Genomic DNA, 10,441 nt, shown 5'->3' with positions numbered 1-10,441 from the left:
AGTTAATTTTGAGTGTGCACTGGTGACTTGATTTTTTTTCTTGTTTATTTTGTATTAGTCTCTACATGAAAAAGCTGCAAAAGAATCTTACAGAAGATTTATTCCTTTTTATTCTAATTTTTGAAACTACTTTCATCTTATTATCCTTTTTCATTGAAAGTCAGATACCTTAGCGACAAAATAACGTAAAAAAATATAAAAAAAACGAATTAAAGCCGAATAAACAAGCTATTTGACTCGTGCATTAATTTAACTAAAAATAAATTCTCAAAATTAAAAATTTGAAGCTTCAAAATATTTGTTTCAAAAATCATAAAAAACTTGAAGGATTTCTATTTTAGTTAATGTTAATTTTGTTGTTCCTTTTTTGTTTTTGCTTCTGTTATCTATTTGTTTAGTTTTTAGTTTTTTCTGCTATTGTTTTTATTTTAATTTAATTATTGTTTTATTATTTTTATTTTTGCTATTACTTTTGTAACTTGATAAAATACTGGGTGACATTAAATGAGGTCTATTTTACTTTTTATATTTTTCTTTGTTTTGTTTTAGCAAGTTTGATTATTGTTTATTTTGAGTCTTTGTATTCTGCTTCTACCAATTGTAACAATTTTTGTTTTCGTTGATATTTTTTGTTTTAGTTTAATTTTCTCTTTTTTATTGTTTTTTTTAGTGTTTTATTGGTGTTTTTACCACTCATCTGAAAATTCGGTTGCTTTGTTGGTGTTAAACGTTTTGGCTCCCTCTCTGTGTATTTTCACGGCAAATCATCCAATTTGGTCGCTTAGTGGCCGAAACTCATCAGATTAATAGTCAGTCGTCGACGTGGGCCCCCTGCAATGGGGTCGATTGGTACAAACGAGACTCAGTGGGGCTGCAGCGGCCGGTAGCCCCAAGCCTAACCCCATCACTCTGAACGTTATTTCGTAATGAATTGCTCAATTACAAGAGTGCGCGCCACCGCGGAGATCTCATTATCTCCCATGAACAAGATCATATTGAGGCAACGGTTTCAAGAGCGCAACACACGCGATACCAAACACTAATACGACAAGGATGGAGACGAAACTATTGAGGAAATTTCATTCGAAATGGATGGAATTTTGTGTAATTGTATTCCGTTTATTTCATATCAATAGTCGAGGGTCATTTTTTACTTTACAACATCAAGAGTGGAGCGAATGCGCAAATGAGCTTTGGGAGTAATGGGTATGGGAGGGTTTGCTAGATTTGCGCCACATGCTACTCGATTATATTTTTTTTAACTGAACGTAAGGATATTTCATGCTGTCATTTCGCAGCAAGATGAAGGAAAATCGCATTTGAATTTTAAATCAGTGACAATAAGGAAATAAAACAAATTAAGTTTTGGAAATCGTGCATTGAAATCACTCTTTTACATAAAACAACTATACTGAATTCAAAATAGTGGAATTTAATCCAACTTTTAAAATTTTTCAATAACATCAAATTTAGGTTTGAATTTCAGGGGCAAAAATCGAATTTTTATTATTGTGGGTTCGTCGCTTGTTTAAATCACCGATTATTCAGTCCTGAAACTATGCAAATGTCGATATTTCAGACTTCTGAATGCTGTAGTCACTGAAAGTTGTTTTATTTTGAGGCAATTTGCAGGAGACTTCAATCAGCGTACTAGCGACAAACCCAAGATTTCAAAATTTTTAAAATATAAGATATGCAAGAATAGTTTTTTGGAGAAAAAGTCTGTGTTGTTGACAAATTGTCAAAAATTAATTAAAGCGGTTCTACCTTTGATAACACCCTTGCGACGTATTTATTTCAGAAAAATTAAGCGATTGTTTTAGTCAAAAAAATCGAATTTTTAAAATTGTGGGTTCGTCGCCTGTTGAAATCACCGATTATTCAGTCCTGAAACTATGCAAATGTTATGATTTTAGGCTCCCAAATGCTGTGGTCACTGAAAGTTGTTTATGTGTTTTATTTTGACGCAAACTTCGAGAAACATTTCAACACCTTAAACATTACTGAAATTTTGTAAAGGTTATGGTTTAAAACAGTTCTGTTTTTTTGGACGACAAATTGCTAGACATTTTAATAAACCTAACTTTTCAGAATTGTTGGTTTTGTCTGAAACAAAGTTATCATTACTGAAATATTGTAAATTTTGGTAAATTTTTGAATAACACTTTTCTTACTGCTTTGAATTGTTTTGAAAAAGTAATCAGGTTTGATGTTCTTATAGAAAATTTCAGCAGCAAAAATCGAAATTTTAAAATTGTTGGACTTCAATCGACAAACCCAACATTTCAAAATTTTTGGTTTTGTCTAAGACATTGCTGAAATTTTGTAAAAATTATAATTTAAAACGCTCAAGTTTTTTGGTTTTCCTTTTTTTACGATAAATTGCTGGACACTACCAATAAGCAACGAACCTAACTTTTCAGAATCGTTGTTTTTACCTGAAACAAAGTTATCATTGCTGCAATTTTGTAAATGTTATGGTTTAATATTGCAACGTATTTATTTCAGAAAAATAAAACCATTGTTTTGGTCAGAAAATCGAATTTTGAAAATTGTGGGTTTGTCACCTACTATTGAAATCACCAAAACCACACTTTTTTGGTATTGCGAGTTTTGATAATAATATTAATCTAAAAATTTGAAAATAGCTAAAAGCGACTAGGCCTTTTTCAATAAAAATATTTTTAAGATGGTGAAACTTTCGGTTATACCGGAAATGAGTATCTACTTTGTTTTTTAATAAAAATCTGTGTTTTTTGCATTTTTAAAGTTATTCTGTAGGTTATTATTGACACACTAAATTTTTGAAATTTGTAAGCTTTTTAATTAACTAACTACTTAATCTCCTGATTTGAAAAAGTAATTAAATTTAGGTTTAAAATTTTTGTAAAAATCGTGGGTTCGTCGCTTGTTGAAATCACCGATTATTTTGTCCTGAAATTATGAAAATTTCTTAATTTCACACTTCCAAATGCTTTAGTAACTGAAAGCTGTTTATTTGTTTTATAACTTCAGTCAGCGTACGAGCGATAAACTAACTAAAATTTGGAAAAAATTTAAATAAAATTTGAGCATTTACCTATATTAAATTTTTTTTTATATTTTCCAAGTCTAGAAATTTTTTAATCCAGTACATATTTTTTTTTAATTGTTAAACCAAAAACAGCAAAAATAAATTGTTTATAGTGTTTTTATAATGTGTTTGTCTAAATTGGGGCATTGTGTTGTGCTTTAAAATCTTACGACAATAAGAAAAATTGTGGGTTCGCTGCTTGTTATTGAAATCTCCAATTTTTTTTCTAGTTTTTTAGTGTTTTTTTGCAAGTCTAAAAATTTTTTTAATCCAGTACATCTGACACTTTATTAGTCTTCCTAACTGTCTTTTGCAGCACGATGTTTTGAAAAGTCTCGATTGACACTTTACTAAATAAAAAATGAAACTCTTAATCAAATTTCTATTCTAGTGTTTGAGTGTTTTAAGTAACGTAATTTTTTTTTTCATTTGTTTGATTTTTTCCACAGATTTTGGGCATTATCCTGTCCTCTTCAAAAGTGCTTTAAAAAATTATAAAAATAAGAAAAATTGTGGGTTCCTCGCTTACTGTTGTAGTCTCCGGCTATTTACACAAAGAGCGGCTTTTTTACGCGATTTTTAAACCAAAAACAGCAAAAATAAATTGTTTATAGTGTTTTTATAATGTGTTTGTCTAAATTGCGGCGCTTTAAAAACTTATGACAATAAGAAAAATTGTGGGTTCGTCGCTTGTTGTTGAAATCTCCAATTTTTTTATTTCTATTCTAGTTTTTGAGTGTTTTTTTGCAAGTTTAGAATTTTTTTAATTCAGTACATCTGACACTTCCTTAGTCTCTCCAACTGTCTTTTGTAGGACGATATTTTAAAAAGTCTGGATTGACATTTTTTTAAATTTAAGAATTTCTTTAAGAAATTTTTAAATGTTTTTTTGCAAATCTAGAAATTTTTTAATCCAGTACATCTGACATTTTCTTAGTCTCCCCAACTGTCTTTTGTAGCAAGCACGATGTTTTGAAAAGTCTCGATTGACACTTTACTAAATAAAAATAAAACTTTTAGTCAAATCCCACAAACCTCGAATTGTTTGAATTCGGATTTCGGACCCGAAATTTGGATAGAAAAACTTTGTTTTTTTAAATATAAATTTGTTTTTTTTTTATTTTTTGAATCTCCCGAATTAGTTTTTATGTTTTATTGCAAGTCTAAAAATTTTTTAATCCAGTACATCTGACACTTTATTAGTCTTCCTAACTGTCTTTTGTAGCACGATGTTTTGAAAAGTCTCGATTGACACTTTACTAAATAAAAAATGAAACTTTTAATCAAATTTCTATTCTAGTTTTTGAATGTTTTAAGTAACGTAATTTTTTTTTCATTTGTTTGATTTTTCCCACAGATTTTGGGCATTATCCTGTCCTCTTCACTCTTATAACTCTTATAAAAGAGTGGCTTTTTTACGCGATTTTTGAACCCAAAACAGCAATAATAAATTGTTTATAGTGTTTTTATAATGTGTTTGTCTAAATTGGGGCAATTGTGTTGTGCTTTAAAAACTTATGACAATAAGAAAAATTGTGGGTTCGTCGCTTGTTGTTGAAATCTCCAATTTTTTTATTTCTATTCTAGTTTTAGAATGTTATTTGCAAGTATAGAAATTTTTTAATTCAGTACATCTGACACTTCCTTAGTCTCCCCAACTGTCTTTTGTAGGACGATATTTTAAAAAATCTGGATTGACATTTTTTTAAATTCAAGCATTTATTAAGAAATTTTTAAAAGTTTTTTTGCAAATCTAGAAATTTTTTATCCACTAGGTACATCTGACACTTTCTTAGTCTTTCTAACTGTCTTTTGTAGGACGATATTTTGTAAAGTCTGGGTTGACATTTTTTTTAATTTGAGCATTTCTTTAAGAATTTTTTAAAATTTTTTTTGCAAATCTAGATATTTTTCAATCCAGTACATCTGACACTTTCTTAGTCTCCCCAACTATCTTTTGTAGCACGATGTTTTGAAAAGTCTCAATTGACACTTAACTAAATAAAAATAAAACTTTTAGTCAAATCTGACAAACCTCAAATTGTTTGAATCCGGATTTCGGACCCGGAATTTGCATAGAAAAACTTTGTTTTATCAAATATAATTTTTTTTTGCTTTCTAATATCTTTAAAATTATCCTATAAATGGTATTATTGACCCACCCTATACTTATAAGTTTTCGAAATTTTTGAATTTTTTTGAAAAGTATGGATGTGCACTTTTCTTTTCAAAAATTGATAACCCTGTCGTTTTTAATTATTTCAAAATCGCATTTAGAAAAGGAAGGTATAAATTTTCCGAATTTTACAACAGTAGACAATTCAGGTTTAGGGTTATTATAAAAAAAATGAAATTTTCTAAGTTTTTGGCAAATTTAATTTAATTTTTGTACTTTTGCTTAAAACTTACAATTTTTGTAGATTTTAACGTGTCAGTGACAAACCCAGAACCAGCAAAGACGAGCTTTAAAAGCTCTAGCAAATTTTAAATTATCTCACAATTATCTGATAACTGTAATAATTTGAAATTTTTGTTGGAGACTTCAATCACTCGGTAAGCGACGAACCCACTTTGCTTCGAAACCTGTAAAAATGACATTTATTATGTTCGTGTGTGCAGCAAGTTTCGCTTTATTTCCTCCTGCCGTTTGGTCGTATTTTTGCCGGTAGTTTGTGGTAATTAAACCATAAACCTTCTCGTTTCTCACTAAAAATCGTCCATAAAATTTAATGCGGCGATACAGTTCCTCGCAGGCAGTAATGTAACTGCGGGGTAGGTGTCATGACGTGTGTACGACGTGTCTGTGTGTAAATATTTCGCGTTATAAAATCAAATCATGTATAGAGATGTCCATATGTTTGCATGTTAAGAAGCAATAGCACGTGTAAAATACCGAGTATATGACAAATGTAGCGGTCGTTAACTGGCCATATCGTGTTCGAACATTCCTCTCATTTTTATTTTTTTATCTTTCGACCACTAGATGGCGTTATTTACGCAAGGCTACTGATCGAAAAAACGCAGACAAATAAATGATGGAGGAAAAAATGTAGATCTTTATCGTCAAAATCGATGATCGGAAATATGAATTCTTTCGTGGTAGCGCACACAGGGGGGCCCCAATATTGAACATCGTGTCATTGTAGTCGACCTGAAATGAAATAAAATTTACATGAAAGTCGGGCCGATTTTAATTAAATTGTTAATTAATCATCGCGGAAATGGCGGGGAGTCGGCGTGGATGCGCCCCATGAAGCGTTGACACACCCCAGACAACGTTTAAACGAATTCCACCGGCATTTCTCATATTTGATGAGATTAATTTTTCTATTTAAATTCCGGGTCCGAAATCCGGACCAAATAATTCGAGGTTCGTCGCTTACCCACTAGTTAAAGTCTCCTAAAGTTTCATCAATAATGTTGCTAAATGTCGATTTTAACGCTTGTTATTGGTTATGAATTTCAGTGGTTTCAGTGGTTTCAATAACTCAAAAAAAATGAACCTGACTTTCATAACAAAAATCTAAAAAATTAACAAATTTGATTTACAAAAATTTTGTTTTATTATAACCCCAAACTTAAATTGTCTACTAATTCAAAATTCAGGAAAATTAAGCCTCTTTTTTAATGTCCAAATGTGATTTCAAAATAATAAAAAATGGCTAAGTTATCAAGTTTTGAAAAATAAAATTTCAATAACGTAGATATGTATAGGGTGAGTCAATAATAACTGTTACAGAATAACTTCAAAAACGAAAAAAACACAAATTTTTATTCAAAAAAACTAAGTTGATACTCATTTCCGATATAACGGAAGTTGTACCACCTTAAAAATATTTTTTTTTTTGGTGATTTCAATAGTAGGCGACAAACCCACAATTTTCAAAATTCGATTTATTGACCAAAACAATGATTTTATTTTTCTGAAATAAATACGTTGCAATGTTAAACCATAACATTTACAAAATTTCAGCAATGATAACTTTGTTTCAGGTAAAAACAACGATTCTGAAAAGTTAGGTTCGTTGCTTATTGGTAGTGTCTAGCAATTTATCGTAAAAAAAAAACAAAACCAGAAAACTTGACCGTTTCAAATTATAATTTTCACAAAATTTCAGCAATGTTTTAGGTAAAACCACAAATACTGAAATGTTGGGTTTGTCGCTCGTACGCTGATTGAAGTCTCTTGAAATTTGGGTCAAAAAAAAACAAATAAACAACTTTTGGTTACCCCAGCATTTGGACGTGTGAAATTATAATATTTTCATAGTTTCAGGACGAAATAATCGGTGATTTCAACAAGCGACAAACCCATAATTTTAAAAATTTGATTTTTGCTGCTGAAATTTTCTACAAAAACATAAAACCTCATTACTTTTTCAAAACAGGAGATTAAACAGTTTGAAAAGTTTTATTCAAAAATTTACCAAAATTTACAAAATTTCAGTAATGATAACTTTGATACAGGTAAAAACAACAATTCTGAAAAGTTAGGTTCGTTGTTTATTGGTAGTGTCCAGCAATTTGTCGGTTAAAAAAACAAAACCAAAAAACTTAACTGTTTTAAACCATAAAATTTTAGCAATGTTTTAGGTAAAATCAAAAATTTTGAAATGTTGGATTTGTCGCTCGTACGCTGATTGAAGTCAAAATAAAAATTGCGTCAAAATATAACAAATAAACAACTTTCAGTTATCACATCATTTGGAAGAGTGAAATCATGATAATTGCATAGTTTCAGGACTAAATAATCGGTGATTTCAACAAAAAAAAATCCATTTTTTGACCAGAACAATGGTTTAATTTTTTTGAAATAAATACGTTGCAACGATAACACTAAAAAAATTTCAGCAATGATAACATTAATTCAGGTAAAAACAACGATCCTGAAAAGTTATAGGTTTGTTGCTTATTGGTAGTGTCCAGCAAGTTGGCGTAAAAAAACAAAAGTAAAAAAATTGACTGCTTTCAACTATAATATTTACAAAATTTCAGCAACGTTTTAGGTGAAACGAAAAATATTGAAATGTTGGGTTTTGTCGCTCAAACGCTGAAATTTGCGTCAAAATAAAATAAATAAACAACTTTTAGTTACAACGGCAATTGGAAGTCTGAAATCATAATATTTGCATAGTTTCAGGACTAAATAATCGGCGATTTCAACAGGCGACCAACCTACAATTTCAAATTCGATTTTTAGACCAGAAGAATGGTTTTATTTTTTTGAAATAAATTTGTTGCAACCATAGCATTAACAAAATTTCAGCAATGATAACTTTATTTCAGGTAAAAACAACGATTCTGAAAAGTTATAGGCTTGTTGCTTATTGGTAGTGTCCAGCAAGTTGTCGTAAAAAAACAAAACCAAAAAAATTGACTGCTTTCAACTATAATATTTACAAAATTTCAGCAATGTTTTAGGTGAAACGAAAAATTTTGAAATGTTGGGTTTGTCGCTCAAACGCTGAAATTTTCTTCAAAATAAAATGAATAAACAACTTTTAGTTACCACAGCATTTGGAAGTCTAAAATCATAATATTTACATAGTTTCAGGACTAAATAATCGGTGATTTCAACAAGCGACAAAAACACAATTTTAAAAATTCGATTTTTCTGAATTTGATTACTTCTTCAAAACTTTTTTAAAAGTATTATTCAATAATTTTTTTTATTTACAAAATTTCAGCAATGATAACTTTGTTTCAAATAAAACCAACAATTTTGAAAAGACGTAACTACGTTATTTTAAACTAAAATTTCAGCAATGTTTCAGGTGTTGAAATGTTGGGTTTATCCCTAGTACGCTAATTAAAATCTCCTGCACTTTGCCTCAAAATGAAACAAATAAACCACTTTCAGTTACCATAATATTTAGAAGTTTGAAATCATGACTTTTGCACAGTTTCAGGACTGAATAATCGGTGATTCTAATAGGCGACGAACCCACAATTTTAAAAATTCAATTTTTGCCACTCAAATTTCCTGAATTTGATTATTTTTTCAAAACTTTGTTATTCAATAATTTTATTATTTACAAAATTTCAGCAATAATAACTTTGTTTCAGATATAAGCAACAATTCTGAAAAGTTGAGTTCGTTGCTTATTGAAGTATCTAGCAAAACCTAACTGTTTTAAACCAAAATTTCAGTAATGTTTCAGGTGCTGAAATGTTGAAATCTTCTGCACTTTGCCTAAAATGAAACAAATAAACAACTTGCAGTAACTACAGCATTCAGAAGTCTGAAATATCGACATTTGCATAGTTTCAGGACTGAATAATCGGTGATTTCAACAGGCGACGAACCCACAATTTTAAAAATTTGATTTTTTTGACTAAAACAATCGCTATTTTGCAAGGGCGTTATTAAGGGTGGACTCGACCTAATTATCTTTTCACAATTTGTCAACGTCACAGTCGTTTTTTTCAAAAAACAATTCTTGCATCGTCATGTCGCTTAAATTCACCGGTGAGCTATTATAGTAAACTATTAAAGTTGGCCAGCCTGGCCTCCATATATTACAAAACGCCTGAGGGTCGGCGCGGCCCCCTGCTGCGGCTTTCCAATGACCAGACGTTCATTTGATTTTTTTACTTAAATAAAACGATCAACTCACCTCTTTTAAAACAAATGAACAATTTTTCAAAAAAATGACTTCTTGAAACGTTCAATATTTCAGATGAGAGGTATTTTAAAAAGGGGCTGGAGGCCATTATCTGTCAGTTCGATGAGTGAAAATCGTTCTGGGTCCCCTATGTAATTAACCGGTGGCTTGAACCGCCCGACAAAAAGTGGAATTTTCAGCCGAGGAGTAATTAACAATTTTTTTATTGCATAAATTTGTAATAATATGTCATAAGGCGCCTCGCCAGCATCCAATAAAATCCCAAAAATGTATCATTAAGCCGAGTAAATTATGTGTAATTCTCATGTTAATTCGGTCGTAAAAGAGGGCGAACCAATCTAAATAAATTTTCACTTCTGTGTAGTGTTGGATTTTTTCACGAAAAATAATTCGAATTTCTCCTCAACACAATGGGTTATTGTGAGCGGCATTCAAGTCTAAAGCTGGAGGACAATGATGTTCAACACCATTAGCCCAGTCATGGTCAAGTAGGCACTGACAGCCGCTCCTCGAAAAAAATGACACATCGATTTCATTAAAGCCTGAAAAAATAATAAAATTGCAACAGGTGTGAAAGCTCGAGTGCTTAAGCTGCCGATTTACAAAATTCAAACAAAAACCAACCACATTTCGGTGGGAACCTGTCCGAGGATCGCGGGACGAATAAAGCACACAAAAGAACTACTTTGTTAAAATGACACGTTTAATGAAATGTGGATTATTTATGGGACGAGCTTTCGAC

The sequence above is a fragment of the Tribolium madens genome, unplaced genomic scaffold, assembly GCF_015345945.1.
Source record: "Tribolium madens isolate multiple individuals breed KSU strain unplaced genomic scaffold, Tmad_KSU_1.1 Scaffold_1;HRSCAF=32;Tcas5.2_LG8, whole genome shotgun sequence".
Taxonomy (NCBI): domain Eukaryota; kingdom Metazoa; phylum Arthropoda; class Insecta; order Coleoptera; family Tenebrionidae; genus Tribolium; species Tribolium madens.
The sequence above is the reverse complement of the archived record's forward strand: the minus strand, read 5'-3'. Positions refer to the sequence as shown.